The sequence below is a fragment of the Equus caballus genome, chromosome 16 (assembly GCF_041296265.1).
Source record: "Equus caballus isolate H_3958 breed thoroughbred chromosome 16, TB-T2T, whole genome shotgun sequence".
In the NCBI taxonomy this organism is placed as follows: domain Eukaryota; kingdom Metazoa; phylum Chordata; class Mammalia; order Perissodactyla; family Equidae; genus Equus; species Equus caballus.
In genome coordinates, this window is record NC_091699.1 from 39,010,696 (window position 1) to 39,028,675 (window position 17,980).

Here is a 17,980-nt window from a genome sequence, read left to right on the forward strand (position 1 = left end):
CGTGTGCACGAACAGGATGCTATTGGGAGTGTTTGACTAAAGCAGAAGAGTATGTGACCACCAGGATTTCCACACACCAGGATGGTCCTGAGCTTTGTGATAATGGGAGATTATTGCGGGGTCACTTTTGTCTCTTTACTTTGTGGCTTAGTTGAATGTAATGAGTGCTGCAAATTTGAGCTCTTCTAGTACTTTCCGTGTTTGCTTTTTGTGGCCATAACATAGCCATTCATTGACCACATATTTATTGAGTGCCTACTACTGAATAAGACAAAAACAAAGTTCTTGCCTTCATGGAGCTTCCATTTTATTTGGAGGAGACAGATGTTAAACAGAAAGACAAATAAATGGTGACTGTAATTTCAAGTAAAGTTATTTGCTATGAAGAAGTGCTATAATGGCAGGACCCTCAGAGTTCTTTCACAAAACTGTCTTCTACATTTCTCCAAAGAAGATATATGAAAGGCCAACAGGTACATGGAGATACTCAACATCTCTAGTCATTAGGGAAATGCAAATTAAAACCACAATAAGATATCACCTCATGCCTGTTAGAAAGACCATCAACAAAAAGACAAGAGATAAGAATGCTGGTGAGGATGTGGAGAAAAAGGAACATTTGTGCACTGTTGGTGGGATTGTAAACTGGTACAGCCACTATGGAAAACAGTATGAAGGATCCTCAAAAAATTAAAAATTGAACTACCAAATGATCCAGAAATTCCACTTCTGGAATATCCAAAGGAAATGAAAACATCAACTCGAAAAGATATCTGTATCTCCATGTTCACTGCAGCATTGTTTACAATAGCCAAGACATGGAAAGAACCTAAATGTTCCTTGATGGATGAATGGATAAAGAAGATGTGGTCTATATATACAATAGAATATTATTCAGCCATAAAAAACAAAGAAATCCTGCCATTTGCAACAACATGGATGATCCTTGAGGGTATTGGGCTAAGTGAAAAAAGTCAGATAGAGAAAGACAAATACTGTATGATCTCACTTAGGCACGAAACCTAAAAAAGAAATAATTAAGAAAAACCCAAACTCAGAGAAAAAGAGATCAGATGGGAGTGGGGCACGGGGAGGGGGAACTGGAGACAGGTAGTCAAAAGGCACAAACTTCTAGTTACAAGATAACTAAGTACTAGGGATATAATGTACAGCATGATGACTATAGTTAACACTGCTGTATGATATACATGAAAGCTGTTAAGAGAGTAAACTCTAAGAGTTCTTATCACAAAGAAAAAAATTTCCTTTCCTTTTTTTGGGCTTTCTATTTTTATTGTATTTATATGAAACGAGGGATGCTAACTAAACTTACTGGTAATCATTTTACGATGTATCTAAGTCAAACCTTAAACCTTACAGTGATGTATGTCAATTACATCTCCATAAAAATAGGAGAAAAAAACTGTCTTCTAGGTCTAAAGATCAGTCTGTGCACTTAATATTAAGTTCTAAAAAATCCCAAGCCCTTTACTTGTGTTTCTTCAATAGTATGAAATGAACAACACACTGTCTCCAGCAGTATTTCTTCAAGTTCCCTTTTCCCCTTTTCTTGATCTCCTTCTTCCCCTCCCTACCAAACCCCAGTCCCGCTGAAGCCTCTCCTTAAGTCCCCAAAGAGTCCCAGTGTAAAGGAGGCTTTTGTTGTGGTGGTTTTTGTTTGGTTTGCGTGTCTTAGTGAGGATTTAGGAAGTACTGTCTACCTTAATTATTCACATGATGAGGTATACAAGGTGGTAGGTTGCTCATTTGTTTGGTGTTTATTTAATTTTTGAATTATTCTTATTATGCTCCTCTCAGCGATATAAGTTTATGGTGAACCGAAGTCATCTGGAGCAGATATTATTGGTGCCCTGCCAGTACCCTCTATTTCCTTACCATTCAGTGCATACCAGCCTGGCTTCCAACGGCAGCACCTCTATCTCTGGCTTTCTCTGGCCACGGAGGCAACTCTGCCCTCTCATTCAGTATGGCTGAAGAGCCAGGGACTTAGCCCCTGAGAGCCGCCCCCAATCATTGACTGATGGGAGTTGATGTTTAAACAACCCAGTTCTTTTGTCCCTTTGGTGGGATAGCTCAGTCTAAGGCATGTGTTCCACACTGTTTCCTAGAGTTCCCCAGGATGATTAAGCTCTAATCACCCCTTGGAGTAACATGCTTGATAGTGCAACTTTTTTGTCTGTCTTCCATTCCCTATGTCACTTTTCTGACCTCCTGCTGGTGTTTCATGCAACTATCTCCCAAATATACTACTTGCACTTGAATATCTGTCTCAGGATACACTTCTGGGGGAACTCAAACTAAGATACCATCTCCAGGTGATTATTAAGCAAGTTGCAGATCAGATAGTCATCTTCCTACTGATTGTCTTGGCACTTGGATACCTGGGTGCAAGGCAAGTGCTGTGTCTTAATGCTCTTTGTGAATGTATGTATTGCTGAAGGTCATGGCTGACCTTCATCCCAGCAGACAGCATCATCCACAGCTGAAGTAATACATATATGTTCATACGAGGCTGCCTAACAGTGGTTTAATAATCATTAGATAGCACTGTTTAGATGCTGAGTATGTTCATGACATTTGCCTTTTGACTGCTAAGTAGAAAATGTAATGATTATAGGCTGATGCTTTCTCAGGAGGAGAGTCTAGTTGTTGAGCTTTCCAGTTTCCCATGGTTCAGTGATTTCTTCCATGTTTAGTCTGGCTGCTGACACGTGTTGAAATCTCTCATGCCCATCAGCTTGAGAAAAGCTGGACTGCTCAGCTGAGTCTGTGCTCATAAAAGCTAGCAAGAACTGTTGTCTTATAGGAAACAACCCCGAGCTGACAGAAGATTAGGGTAGGAAGTCTGAACAGGGGTTTTAATCCTTATGCACGAAATTAGTCTGCACACATATTGATCACCTTCCTGCTGTTTTATCTGTAGCTGTTTTCAATTTCACCTGGTTATTCATCACAATTCTCTAATATTTTATGTGGCCATGGTGTCTGTGTGCTGACCTGGAAACTGACCATAATCCACTGTGACAGAGTGAAGCTTCCTAGGACATCAGTATTTCACATTAGGACATTTTGTATGACACCTCTCTACTCTCTGTAGGGTTCAAACATCAGAAAGGATGAGATATCTAAGACTTAGTGTAATCACTTGCATGTAACGAAACAGGCTAAAGAAAAAAGTGAGGGAAACAAAAAACAAATGGTGCCAGGGGAAGTAGGTACATATTTCAGTATTTGTCCAAGTGTAATTGCTCTTTATTTCTCCCTTTCACATGTAAAAGATGACTGGCAATTATCTCTTCTTTCTTGGCACTAGGATTGGGAGGGAAGAGAGGGAAAGGGAAAGTGGCAATCTTGACGAAGAGAGGTCGCTCTAAGAAGCAGCATGGTGTAGCAGCCAGAGTCTGAAGGCCAGGATTCTAGTCCCCGCTATGAGCTGCGTGACTTTGTGAAAATTATTTAGCTGCTGTGCAACTTGCAATTGCATTTATTGCAAACTAGACCAGGAGCATCTTGATGTTAGGAAGTGGGTCTGATTCAATGATTTCTCCAGCACACTTATGGCATCTAGCACAGAATGTAATGAAAATGATTTTGAATTTAAAAAGGGAGCAAACACAAGGGCCTCATGGTGGTCAGAGATGGATTTAATTGATCTGCACTGAAGAAGGGAGAATAGAGAATAATTCATTCAATTATTCAAAATATATTTACTGAGTGCCTACTTTATTATACTATGTATACTTCCAGGTGCTAGAAATACTGCAGTACCCGAACAAAAACTGCATTTGCATAATCGTTCTTTCTAGCGGACAAGACGACAAAAAAGATAAATAAATTATACACAACGCTTGATAAGGACAAGTACTAGAGAGAAAAATCGTACAAAATAGGGAGAAAGGAAGAAAGGAAGGTGCCAGGGAGCTTGTGGTGCAGTTTTAGTTAGGATGCCAGGGAAGGGCGAGTGTAGTCGCAAAGTGGATCAAGCCGGTGCCTGCGAGCCCGTGTTCTGAGAGAAACGCAAAGAAAGGAAGGCTTAGGAATCAAGAAAGACGCAGTGAGGAGAGGAAGTGAAAAGAAATCCAGCCGGAGGGGAGGGATGAGGGGGGTAAGTTAACTACGTTTGGGAGGAAAGAAGGAAGCAAAAATGCAGCATAGCCTAAAGACTCATGTTTCCTTTTCCGTTTGGAAAAAAAAAAGATCGTGGGGTTTATGACAAAAAACTGCCTGTCCGAAGAGATTCTCACCTCAGGCGCTCTCCTGAGAGGGACAGTGGTTCCCGCCCCTGAATCACTGTTACTGTCACTATGGCTTCTGATTGGGTTGGTCTGGGTGGGTGCTCAGTGCCTATTGGCCTCCGCGCCTGTCCCTGACAAGCGGCCATCTTGGGTCCCGCCCCCGCCGTGGGGCCGTCGGGAATTGTAGTCCTCGCTCGGCTCCGTCCAGTCGCGGGACTTTTTTGCCCTCTCTTCCCGGGTCTGTAAGGTGGCCACCCACGTGGGCACAAGGCCAGGCGCCGCTCCTGCCCCGCGGTCCCTCCCTCTGCCTTTCGTTTCCCAGCTGCCAAGATCTCGGAAGGTAGGGGCGGGGGGAAAGCCCAAGTCGAACAGAGTTTCTGGGGCGCAGGTCTGGGTTACCACGCGTGTCTTTTCAAGACGCCAGCGGCCCAGCGGGGGCGGGATTGGGACCGCGCAGGTCTTTGAGAGGTCAGGGTCTGTCCGGAGGACCCTCCCACCTCCCCGCGAACCCTTTGAGGGCCCATTCCTGAGCATTGGCCCTCACCCTAACCCTCCCCTCCTCTGCTGCATTTTATAAGTGGGTAAACTGAGGCATGGGGCCACGCTGGTGGTTCCAGGGACTCCCCAGCTCCCGGCCCTGGGGGTGTAGTTGGCACTGGCCGCTTTTGGATGGTTTGTCACTTTCATAGGCAAGTAGCAGGAATCTTTGCCCCAGCACGTTTGTGTTAATCACTCAGTTCTGGGTTCCCCAAAAGGGGCTAGTGTTTGAACACGTGCCCGACAGGAGCCAAGCAGGGCACCAAGGAAGGCAGTATTTTGGGAGAGAATTTTACTTTTGGTATTTAAAAAACACAAAAAAGCATCCAATTCATTATGATGGAAGAATTTATCAGTGTATTCTGTTGGACTTCCTTACACCTATTTTATGGCTTAATGTGTTTATATGAAAAAATGCAGGGACTTTTAAGATACATCCCCTGGGGAAAAAAATGAGGCCGGTTAGTGGAACTGAGCTGGATTTGAAGCTTCCTGTCTAGGATCAAATTCTGCCTCTGCTCTATGACCTTGGACCAGCCGCTCACAGTGCTTATTTGGGAGAAAAGAGCTTAGAGCTTCCTGCCCAAGTAGCCCAAGGATGTTGCCTGGAGCCGAAATCATTAAATGAGGTCTTGCTTGTGAAAGTTTGTCACTTGCAAACTCACTGCTTTATTGTATGGGTCTCTCAGAAACATGCTGGGGACCAGCAGAAAACACGCCCAAAGCTTGCTTTAGAAAGGTTCTGAGCCGTGCCGGGTCCGGGACTACCGGCAGCGGCCCCGACTCGCACCTGTTAAGCCCGGCGTAGCTGAACACCTACTTTCTGGCTCCATCTTAATGCCGGCAGCCCTGGCAGCAGGGGCTTATGGGAGTTGTAGTCTCGCCTCTTGTTTCCCTGCGAGTTGGTACTCCAATTCTCAGCCTGCCATTTGGCGCGGCGAGGTGTCTCCCGGGAGATGAAGTGTGACTTCCTCCTTTCTGTGGAGCAGCCACTTGACTCGGAACTACAACTTCCATGTGGCCTTGCGTTCTTGGCTGCCAGCCCCTGCGTCAACTGCTGCGAGCTGGGACCGGAGAGTGATGTTTAGTAAAGATGTCTTGTTTTTTGTTGCCATTGATTGCATTCGCTGTTCCAAGTAGTAGATAGGGGATTATTGTATATGCTTTTCCAAGTATTAGATAAGGAATATGCATGCGTTCAAACGCAGCTAACACTCGACAATTTACAAGGCATGTTCACATTCTCTCCTTTAATAATGCTGTATCTTCCACTTGTAGATGAGGAAGAAACTTGAAAAGATGATTTGTCCACAGTCACACACCTAATAATAAAATGCAATATGTGTTAAATGTGTATTTTATTTAGTTATTATAGTTTAATATAATCTTCTCAAAAGGTAAATGAGAGTGATAACCATTTTCATGTGCATTTTACTTATTAGGAAACCAAGTCTATGAAAGTTAAGCAACATATCCAAGTTAACTCAGCTAACTCCAAGTTAACTCGGATTGTAACCCAGTCTGCTTGACAGTCTTTGCTTAGAAAAAGACCCTAGTTTACAGAGTGAGAGGGAGCCTAACGTATCTGAATACAGAATTTGGAATCTTTCCATTATACCATGTTGCCTCTATGGTTAGACACTAAATGTTACAGCTGAAAAAACCTTTGAGATCATTTAAATCTAAGGCAAAGATCTTGGAACAGTTCGTGGCATGTAGTAAGAGTTCCACAAATGTTAGCTATATATAGCTTCATAATACCTCTATTTTAGAGATGAGGAAACTGGCCCAGGTGGTAAAGCACTCTGCCCAAGGTCACACAGCTGGTTTGTGTCAGAGATGAGACTAGACCCAAGCCTCTTGTTTACAAGTCCAGGGTTATTTTCATTCTACCAGCAGTCAGCTAGCAGGGGTACCAAATGTGAAGCTGTTTAGATAATGGTTTTTCCATTAATTTGTTCTTTGTAGGCTACGGACCAGGACCATTTGTTGTAAAATCTCTTTTCTTACTATTGATAAGGTTGTAATATTTCATTAATTCAACAAATGTTTTTTCAGCATCTTTATATCCTTATCTCTCTGTAGGTGCAGGGGTGACGAATAAAAAGCTAATGGGTTAGGGCTGAAAGGACCTTATCATTCATCTATTCTAACTCTTTTTGTTTTATAAATCAGGGATGTGAGGTACAAAATGGTCCACGGTTTTCGTCTCATGCCCTTGTGTCAAAAGCATCCTGTTTCTGCAAGGAGGCAAGTTTCTGGAGGCCTCAGGGGACTTTATGTGACCTTTCGGGCTCACACTTTCTTTTACTTATGTCCTCATCCCAGTCTGATTCCTGTAAATGTCTGGTGGAATGCTTTAGGAAATGTTTCTGTGCCCTTATCTTTATTTGTGTGTACATGATGCTTCAATAAACTCCTTTTCTATTTTGGGAATTAGTCTTGTTTTGGCTCCCAATACTGTATTTTTTCCCCCCAAAGATTGGCACCTGAGCTAACAACTGTTGCCAATGTTCTTTTTTTTTTTTCCTTCTTCTTCTCGTCAAAGCCCCCCTGTACATAGTTGTGTATTCTAGTTGTGAGTGCCTCTGGTTGTGCTATGTGGGATGCCGCCTCAGCGTGGCCTGATGAGAGTATGATGTCCACACCCAGGATCCGAAGCAGTGAAACCCTGGGCCGCCAAAGCGGAGCGCGTGAACTTAACGACTCGGCCATGGGCCTGCTCCCTGAATACTCCTTTGTTCTTTCAGACGCTTGAGAACAGAATCTGACGCTGTTTGCCTTCACATATGTTAAAATATAACCCTCTAATATAGGTGTCAGAAATGAACACATGAGTTGTTTGAATTATATAAAACTTTTGTTTTAGAAGACACGTTAACCCTTTCAGTTACGTATTCACACATAGTAAAGCAGGTAACTCTCACCTCGTGTGTGAAAGGTGGTTTTTATGTAATTAGATAACAAAGTAACAGTTTTGTAAATTATTGGCTAAACATCCCTGAGACAGTCACCATGGGAGACATTCTCCCTGTCAGCCCCCGTCCCCCACAGCACTCTCTCAACTGACAGTCTGATGTTTCAGCTTCCAACACAGTGCCTGACTGCTAGTAGACACTGAAAAAATATTTGTGGAATTGCATTCCTAAGTACCCCTGAGCTCTGTTCCCACATCTTTTTCTTGAATCTCAGTTTCCTCTCAATGTAGAAGTGCAGCTTTGAAATACAAGATGTAGCAGTTTACTTTCCTTTCCATGTCTACATTGTGGAGAAAAATCTCAGCCTTTGAGGTCATCCTGCAAGGGGCTGTTTCTCTGGGAATGTCTGTCTCTGTGGCTTCTGAGATGAGAAAGCCATCTAAATAGCAAAACATAGCAGAGAAGCAATAGAGAGTGGTCGTCTGGAGGCCTATGGTTTAAATCCCTTTGGCAGGTTACTTAGCCCTTGGTTTCTTTCCTCTTCTGTAAAATAGGGATAATAAGCATTTCTACCTTATAAAGTGATGATAAAGATTAAATGAGAGAGTGTGTTTAAAGCTTTTAAGGGGGTTGTCAGGCACTCAGTGGCTTGCATTTATTAGATGAATAGTAGCTCTTATTTTTGTTATCATTAATGTAAACTTGATATATGAAAATATATCAGATTTACTCCAGATTTAAACTTGAGGAAAATGTCTGTTTTATAAAAGGATGTGCCATTTGTTTTCTTAGAGTAGCAAGCTTGGCCTCACATTTAAAATATGAAATTACTCACAACTCTTGATAACCCATCTTGTCAGCGCAGTGACACTCTCTTGTGTGGGCAGAGAGAGAGTGAAGCTTTTGGCTCTGCGCTGCCTGCTGAGAGGCCCCTGATCTATGGTTCCATCTATATATTAAATCTCAGATTGAAGAGCAGCCTGCTTCTGTCACTAAGGCCTTCTGTCCACTTCTAGAAAAGACTGGGCCTTTCCCAGGAGCCTCAGGGTTAAAGTGAAGCAGTTGTCATCCAGCTGGTGAGTAATCCCGGGGCAATGGCCATGTGGACATGGCAGTGCTTCTTTCTAAAGCTGACAACTTCAATAGCCATGAGGTCACTGATAAGGAGGTGAGTTACAGAAAAGGGGTGATGCAGGGGCCAGGGAAGGAGAAACGGGAATGAGGATCACAGCAAGAGCAAAGAGGAGATCGACGAAGGAAACTGCCGAGGCCCTTGATATCCTAAACATGTATTTATTTAGCACATTTATCCTGCCCCTAGCTCTGTGACAGGCACTGTGCTGTCATGCATTGGAGATATAGCAGTGAATGTGGCTGACCTGGAGGTGGTCATGGTGGTGCGTGGTGGTTGTGATATAGTCTAGGCGAGGAAGAGCTTAGAGGAAGGAAGGAAGGAAGGAAGAGAGGGAGGGAGTGAGTGTGGGGAATTGATGAGCAGTAAGAAGGTCTTTGTGCCTGGGGTATAAAAATCAATGGACAGAGGAAGTAGGGGAGCTGAGGCTCAGAGGAAGGCATGGGCCATATTATGCAGAGTCCAATTACCTATATTGTAAAGGAACTTTGGACTTTATTCCAAAGGTATTTGGAAAATCACTTACCAATCTTAAGAAGAGAAATGAAATCACTGGATTTGTTTTTTTAAAAAGTGTGGATACAGTATGGGTGATGAATTTGTGAGAGGCAAAAATTGATGTGGGAAAACCAGGTAGCCATGTGCTTCCTTGCCTTTAATGTGCATATGAATCTCCTGCTGATCTTAAAGTGAGGATTCTGATTCACTAGGTCTGGAATGGGCCAGAGATTCAGGGTTTCTAACAGGCTGATGCTGCTGGTCCACTTGAGTAGCAAGTACTTAGGAGACTCTTGCATGGTCTAGATGAGAGATGTGGTGGTCAAGAGAATGGACTCTGGAGAGCAAAAGGCTTGGATTCTAATCTTGCTTCTACCACTTCTTGAGCCTCTATTTCCTTATTATCTGTGAAATGGGGTGATAATGCCTATTGCAGAGTTTTAAGTTTCCAGTGAGGTAACCCATGGAAAGTGCCTAACACAGTGGTTGGCACTCAGTAAATGGTAGCTTTGATTTAATCTTACTGTTCTTAATAAAAATCACAACTTTGTGGGGGCTGGCCCCGTGGCCGAGTGGCTGGGTTCACGCGCTCCGCTGCAGGTGGCCCAGTGTTTCGCTGGTTCGAGTCCTGGGCGGGGACATGGCACTGCTCATCAGACCACGCTGAGGCGGCGTCCAGCATGCCACAGCTGGAAGGACCCACAACGAAGAATGTACAACTGTGTACTGGGGGGCTTTGGGGAGAAAAAGGAAAAAATAAAATCTTTAAAAAAAAAGAAAAATCACAACTTTGTGCACACTGCTCCTTGTTTTCTTGTTTATCATATTTTGAATATGAGGTGGAATAGATTACCTTTAATTCTACTATTTTTCTTTCTCTCTTGCATATGAAATGCAAACTTGTTCAATTCTTTGTAAAAGTTTGAGTATTTGGGGCAAATAGATATATTTCTCCCATGCAATTGATTCTCTTTAAATATGCTGGGAAAAATCTGGGATCCTTAAAGTGCTATCTTATATCTGATTCAGATGGGAATTTGAGGCAACTTGCCTCCTACTGTAAATTTATTCAGCCTAATTACAGTGCCTCCTTCTTTACATCATTTTAACCTGTTTGGATTGCTTTCCAACCAGTGATTCTCAGCCCCCCTGCAGGTTAGAATCCCCCGGGGCTGGTGCCGTCCAGGTAGATTAAATCAGGGCGGGAGGGGAAGCAGGTGTTGGTAGTTTCTTTTTCAGGTTTCCCAGGAGCTTCTGAAGTGCATTTAGGAATGAGAACCTCTGATTCTAACAGTGGGCCATCCTGATAGGAATCAGGTACAATCTAACAGGTGAAGGGCCTGGGTGGGGAACAAAATATCTAGAAAGTCGCATCTTGAAGGCTTTGGGAGTGAAAGAAATGATAAGCCTCATCACATTGCCCCACCCCCACCCCCCCAAAAGGGTAAACCCATTAAAACTATGTTCAAAACAAACTGAGTTACATGCTTTCATGAGCGCTGGCAGTGTTACTGAAAAGGTTAAAACTATTGTTCAGATAAAACTCATTTTTACAAGTAAAATTCTTAGAGTCTAATTCAGTAGCTTGAAATGAACCACTTCCAGAGAGGCTGCCTATTATAAAGATTGGTTTCCTTTTTAATGTTTTAAATAGGTTACCCCCATCCTCCGTTTCAGGACAGAATAATTAAGCTAATTTGATTAAATACCTTCAGTTTTCTGGATTATCCGTAATATATGGGGACCCTTTCCTTTTAAATGTTCTTGTATCTTCAGAAAATCTGTATACTTAGATTTGTTTGCATCTGAATATTTATATTTAAAACTTTATGTCCAGTGTCCAGGAGCATTTGTGGCCTGAATTTACATTATCCTACATGAAAACTTCATTTTTCACCATTTCCTGAATTCTTTATTCACTCGGAGGTCATTTCCCCATGTAGTAGTTTTATTTTTCTACTATATTGACTCAATAGAGACAAAAAGAGAAAGAGTGGAAAAAACTGTTTTCGAGAGTGTAACACACTTAAAAAATTGCTATTTTAGGGGTATTTTGTATGTGCGCCAAGGTTTTCTTTTAATGATAAATAAGTAGGAATGGAAGAGAAAATTGAGAAACTGGTTAAGTGGTTCACAAAAGGCGCATGTTGACAGTATTCTGGAAGTTAAAGACTCTGAGTCTTTTTATGTGCTTATCAGTGTTCTACGTTATGGATTTACCTCTTTTTATTAACAATCAGATTTCCATTAAAAGTCAGTATATTTTGCAGTTTCTCAGACTCATAGCTATTGGAGCTAAAACTCAGCGTAGATAATGTGGAAGTATCAGTACTCCGTAATGAGGTTTAATGCATGCAAAATTTAGTTGAGCACACACGGAGGAGAGTATGGTCTGCAGTCATTTAATCACTGAAGTTTCTAGTATGTAGTGGAACAAAATTTCCGTTTTCTGCAAGACCTGAAGTCTTCTTCCTATGGCTTCCATTTTGGAAAAAACTGAAAAAAACAAAAACAAAAAAACCAAAAAAAACTTGCTGCTATCTTAAGACCCCACAATAACTGCAGGAGGGTACCTGCTTGGTTGTGCCAGGAGATGTTTAAGTGATGCCTAGAAGCAAGAATTTGTGTAGGTACTTGGAGTCCTGAGGACATGCAGAGGGAGGATCTGGAACCTTCTAAAATAAGTTGGTTCTCTCAGCCCTTGAGCACTGGTGATTCCTGTTCAACCTCTCCCAGCAATGAGCCTGGGAACAGGTAGTGATCCGAAGGAGAGCAGGGGAAAGCAAGAGAGAAATAGAAACAAATGCAGAGAGTGTGGAAGAGGTATAGCAACAAAAGATGGTTGAGTGGAGGGGGAGGGAAAGTTTTCTGTTTTTACAACTATATGTGTGAATAGTACCCTCTGGAGTTGTGCTGTGCGCAGCTTGCGTGACTGTACATACGGAGAGGCCCTAATTCATGGGAGGTGCTGCTACCTTCAGAAAAGGGGAAGTGATACTGGGGCTACAAAAACAACAGGTAGCCACTGCAGTTTGACATCCCTGCAGAATCTGCAACTGAGGCCCTCTTGGCCCCTCAGAGCATGGCATAAGGCTTCCTCTAAGCTGAGGCTTCCTCTAGCCTCTTGAACTTCCGAGAGGCAACAGGCCAAGGTTTCCCTGACCTAGATAAATTAGCTGTGTTTGGCTTCCGCGTGCAGATGAAACAGCTGGGTCCAACTGGGACTGGCTGGAACTATATGCAAGGGTCCCCGTGAGGCCAGAAGCTTCTGCATTTCTAATAAGCCCCTGGGTGATGCAGATGCTGCTGGTCCATGGACGACACTTGCAATAGTGAGGTTCTAGGTTTTTATGGCTTCTACTGTGTTGCTGCTCTGTTTTAATGTAATGCATAGTGTTGTTTAGAGTTCACAGATACAGATATCACTCTGTTCCAGGCTGATGGTGATCTTGGTCAAGTTGTTTTGATTGGCGGAGTTTTATTTTCCTCCATGAAATGGACATAATAGTCCCTACCTCAGTAGGTATGAATTAAATGGGACAATCTATATAAAATATTAGCACGGTACCTCTCATAAAGTAATTTCTCAGTAAATGTTGGCTATTATTTTTATTATTGTTATTATATTTTGTGTTTTTATTGTTTTTGAGCCCAGAGGTCCAGATCCACAGGCCCAAAGCACATGGCTTTACCAATTACCATGTGAGCGTGAACAAGTTTCTTGGCTAATTGGACAAGTTTCTTGGTTTCCTGATCTTTAAATTGGGGATTATAATGGTAACTACCTATGGGTGCTGTGAGGGGTGAATAAGATTTTATGTATAAAGTCCTTGGCATGTATTAGCTACTCTCATGATTGTGAGTACTAATCACTGGATTTGAGGGGTCTACACCAGCAGCTTCTGTTACTTTGGGTTGGCCGGGTTTTTGCGAGACTCTGTTGGTGTGGTAGGATCAGCCCACACTAGTGGCAGGTAAGTGGAGGGTGGGCCCAGGATCTGGGAGCAGGTAATATCTCACAGTTACGGCAGGCAGGCAGATGGAATATGGGATGACAGCCTGGCAACTGATCCACTAGCAAATCTGCCTCAATATTGAAGCTTGCTCTGACCTGTACCCCATGGACCCCACTGGGTTCCTGCCTTGACAATCTCTGTCCAGCCTGGTACCCCAGTTTCCATTCCTGAGCCCCAGCTATGTTCTTTACAGTTCTTCATTTCCTTGTTCGTGATTAATCTATTTACTCAGTAAGCATTTACTGAGACCTGTTACATGTCGGGCACTGTGCTAGGTGTGGTTATATATCAGTGAACAAGGCAGGTGCAGTCCCTGCCCTCAGGAGTCCAGTGGAGGAGATGGACAATATACAGGCAAACAAATGTAATTATAAAATGCCAAGTACCGGGAAGGAAGAGTGTAAGGTACGATGACAGTGAAAGGAGTAACCTATTTAGATAGGGTAGCTAGAAAAGAGGAGCTGATATTTGAGCTGAGACCTAAGAAAAGGAGGAGAAGGAGGCAGCCATATGAAGAGCTGGTAAAGTGGCATTCCAGGCAGAAGCAGCAGCCTGTACCGGGGCCTTGAGAGGGAAAGAGCTTGATGTGCTCAAAGGGATGAAAGAAGGCCTCTGGAGTAGACCATAGAGATTGAAGGACGGACTGGCACCAGGCGAGGTTGGCCTGGCTGCACAGGGCCTGGTGGTCAAAGTATGGAGTTTGGATTGTGTCCTCTGGGTAACGGCCGTGTCCCTGAATCTCAGTACTGTGGTTGGAGCCTTGCTCTTTGCTGTCCAGACTTCCCTTCTGCTGACCGGCTCCTCTGAGCACCTGCTTCCAGACTTTTCCCTTCCCTCCTGTCAGAACATCAGTTATGATGTTCTGATGCCTCCCTAATGCCTGCCATCTCCATAGACTTCTCTTTTACCTGTTAACGCGCTCTCTGGACACGAGGTTCCATGTGGATAACCCAGTTCCTTCCCATTTCCTTCACCTGGGTTCTGCTCAGAGTGTTTGCTACACTCACTTCTGCCCCTGATGGGATATCAGGCCCCTATCCCTCCTGATCTGACCCCTCTGCCATGTGGCAGTGAAAATGTCCTTGGTGTAGGGGTGCAAAGGAACAGAATAAAAGGGACCAAGAAAAGAGGAAGAGCAGTTTGGGATCTATCGATTGGTAGAAGAAGAAATAATATACAATTTTTATATGTTGGAATTATAGGTTCAAAGGATTTTTTAAGAGCTTGAAGGAAGCTTGTTGGGTTCATCTAGTCCAGTCCCCTGTATTTGTAAATTTGGAAACCTGCTTCTCAAGAGGGGAAATGACTTGCTCTGTGTCACAGATGGAGTCAGTGGCCAAATGATGACCTTCTTTCTTAGTCTCCTATAGTTAGGTCCTGTGTCTTTTGCTTCCTTGACTTCTTATACTTTTTACAGCTTGTATTTAAGCTCTATTTTTTGCTCAATGCCTCTCTTCCCTCTGGACTATAAGCTCAATGAAGGCAGAAGGAGTGGCTGCTTTGCTGATGCCATCTCCCAGCACCTGGTCCCACTGTAGGGTAAGTGGTCCATGTCAGGTCTCTAACTTAGAATTCAGTTTTGCAGTTGGCACTGTGCTCCCTTCTAGGCTGTCCTCTGTTGCTTCTCTGATTAGCTGAGTCTTGGTTGCTTGGGGAATATAGGTAAGGGAAATCTACAGAAGTCCCAGACCTCAGCCCCTCTTACCCTTCCTTGAACTTGTACAGCCTCCTACTTCCTCCCCATGTTGGAGATAATGCTTTGTTTATTGTGTTAATATTGTCTAATTCCTCTCTCTAGAAAGTTTGCTCTCCGAGAGCAGGGAGCTTGTTGGTCCTGTTCCTTGCTCTGTCCTCATGCATAAAACAATGTACGGCCTATGGTAGACAGAAAGAGTTATGTATCATCATTACCATCAAGGTCTGAAAGTCTGGTTGGCCCTGAAGGCTGCTGCTCCATGGGGATGGGTCATTTAGGCTGTACAGATAATAGGAATTTTCAAATGCTGGGGTATCAAGAAGGGGCTCCTAAGGGAGGGTGTATGGAGAAGAGCTCTGAGGACTGACTTCCGGCTTTGCTTCTCATTAGCTGTGTAATCTGGAGCAAAGTACTAAACCTCTCCATATCCCGTTTTTCTGTATAATGAAGATGATAGTACTACTTAGCTCTTAGAGTTGTTGTGAGGATCAAGTGAGATCGTTGGTATAATGTATGCCCTGCACAGAGCCTGATGCATAGTCCGCACTCAGTAAATATTATCTGTGATTCGTGTTCTTAAATCTGGAATGTTGCTCTGCCTACTATTGCTGGCTAGGAGTTATAGATGTGTGCCAATTTTCACTTTGAAAACCAGAGCTAATTCTTTCCCATAGTATACTTTCCCATAGTTATTTGGTGGACTGTCATATTCTGTTTGGTTGTTAAACAAATGTAGAGGCCATCAGTTCTGGCCATATAAAGTTTACTGAAAATATTGATGAACAACAACCCAGGATTCAGTGCAAAAAATAAGTGCTGGTTGATGGTTAAGACAGAGGAATATAAATCAAAAAACAAACATATCAACCGTACTGTAATATTTAAATGTCTTCTCATAAACACTTAAGATTCTCATTAGTCTAACATCAGAAAAATGATAAATATTAATATTTGTCATCAAAGGAAAGCTTAGAAATCAAAGCAGAGTAAACAACTGTTGTATTTCTAGGATTACATAATACTGAATGAATTTTAATTCAACACCTCCAAAACTCTATTTTTAAAAAATTTCTCTGTGAGATAGTTTAAGCAATTATTTTTATCTAGTGCACAAACTAGGAAAAATATACTTTAGTCAGAAAAGATTCAGGAAACTTACTGATTCGGATCATGTCCTCAAAGACTTGGACTGTGTGGTGTTTTGTGTCAGCAAAAGAGATCCACATATGCCTGAGCCAACCTCCTCCATTGATCTCTAGTTCTGTTGCAAGAGAATCATGTTGGAAATTGGCGCTAGGTAGATCATGAAAGGTGCTTCCTGTCTTCGCTGCAGATTCTTTCCTCAAGGTTCTCTACTTTCCCCAGGTCTGAATGTGTCAGGAAATATGTACAGCAGTCCCCAGGGTCAGGAGGGAGCAGAGGGAGAGACGACAGATTGGCGCCATCGCTCAGCAACTGTCAGGCTTTCCCTTCCTGCTTTCATGGTGCCTGAGATGGCTGACTCAGCGTGAGAGGGCTTCATCATGTCACCGCAAGAACTCAGTCCTGGGAGACCTGAGTTTTAGTTCTGGCTCTCTCATTGCCTTATGCAGTCTCATCCTCTCTCTGGGCCTCCGTTTCCACATCCGTAAACTGAGGGGCTTGGATCTGATAATTCAGAAGCCCTGTGCCTCCCTGACATCCTATGACCTCGGTGGAGAGCTACGGGGATCTGATAAGCCCTCGCCACTACCCTCTGCTGAAGGGCAGCTGTTTGGAGTGGCTGGCTCTGGGGCCAGACAGACCTATATCTCACTTTACCTAGTTTACTTAAGTTCTCAGTTTTCTCATCCATAAATGACAATAGTGCAAGGTTGTTATAAACATAAGAGATGATGTTTGGAAAGCATCCAGTCTTGTGTTTGGCACATCACAGGAATTTAATGATGGTACTGTGTTATTATTATTATGTTATTATTGTTATATATCATGTTTATAGCTTGACTCATTGCTTTTTTGTTTCTTTATGCCTCAGTTTCCTCATCTGAAAAATGGGAATAATAAGTGAGCCTCTCTTACTGGTTAATTGCAAGGATTAAATAAGATTCTACATGAAAATATGTAGGACACTGTCTGGTACATGTAATAAGCACCAAATACATATCAGTGATGATTTTAGCTATCATTTTTATTATAAGTCACAATACCTTGAATAAAGTAGTGCTTTGTGTAAAGAACTAGATAGGACAAGGCACATGGGGGTAATTATCTTCTCTAATACACATGCTAAAGCAGATTTCCAGTGGTCTAAAAGACTCCACATTTTCCCTAAGCATCTCATTTATTATAGGGAACATTAAATAAATGATGTCACATCTATTCTTAAAAGTCAAGTATCTGTATTAAACATGGGTTCTTAAACCAGGATGCTGGAGCCTCTTTAGAATCTAATGTGCCATGTATGCACAGGAAATGAAAACAGTAACTTGAAAAGATATCTGCACCCACATGTTCTTTGCAGCAGTATTTATAATAGCCAAGGCATGGATACAACCTAAGTGTCCACCAATGGATGAATGGATAAAGTAGTGTGGTGTATATATTTACACACACACACACACACACACACACAGGAATATTATTCAGCCATAAAAAATGAGGAAATCCTATCATTTGCAACAACATGGATGGACATTAAAGCCTTTATGCTAAGTGAAGTCAGACAGAGAAAGACAAATACTGTATGATCTCACTTACGTGTGGAATCTAACAAAAAATACAAAACCCTAAAAATGCTCACACTGAACTCATAGAAGAAGGTCAGATTTGTGATCACCAGAGGTGAGGGATGGGAGGAGGGGGAATTGGAGGAAGGTGGCTATAAGACTGCAAGCCCAGCTGGGCTGGGGTGGTGGGGTATAATGCCGAGAGACTGAAGAAATGACCCA

General features: G+C 42.8%; 1 protein-coding gene and 1 long non-coding RNA gene across 2 annotated transcripts in view; one reads left to right on the plus strand and one right to left on the minus strand.

The window, feature by feature from the left end:
- Window positions 1-4,405: 4,405 nt before the first annotated feature.
- FHIT (fragile histidine triad diadenosine triphosphatase) overlaps window positions 4,406-17,980 on the plus strand; it is a 1,347,126-nt gene continuing 1,333,551 nt past the window's right edge. The window contains exon 1 of the mRNA XM_014731565.3: window positions 4,406-4,596. The gene's annotated coding sequence lies outside the window, so the exon portion shown is untranslated. The remainder of the gene's footprint in view (window positions 4,597-17,980) is intronic.
- LOC138918222 (uncharacterized) lies at window positions 5,071-16,745 on the minus strand. Its single transcript, XR_011427265.1, has 2 exons — window positions 16,213-16,745; window positions 5,071-6,115 (listed from the first exon to the last, which is right to left on the minus strand). It is a non-coding gene; the product is annotated as an uncharacterized lncRNA (long non-coding RNA).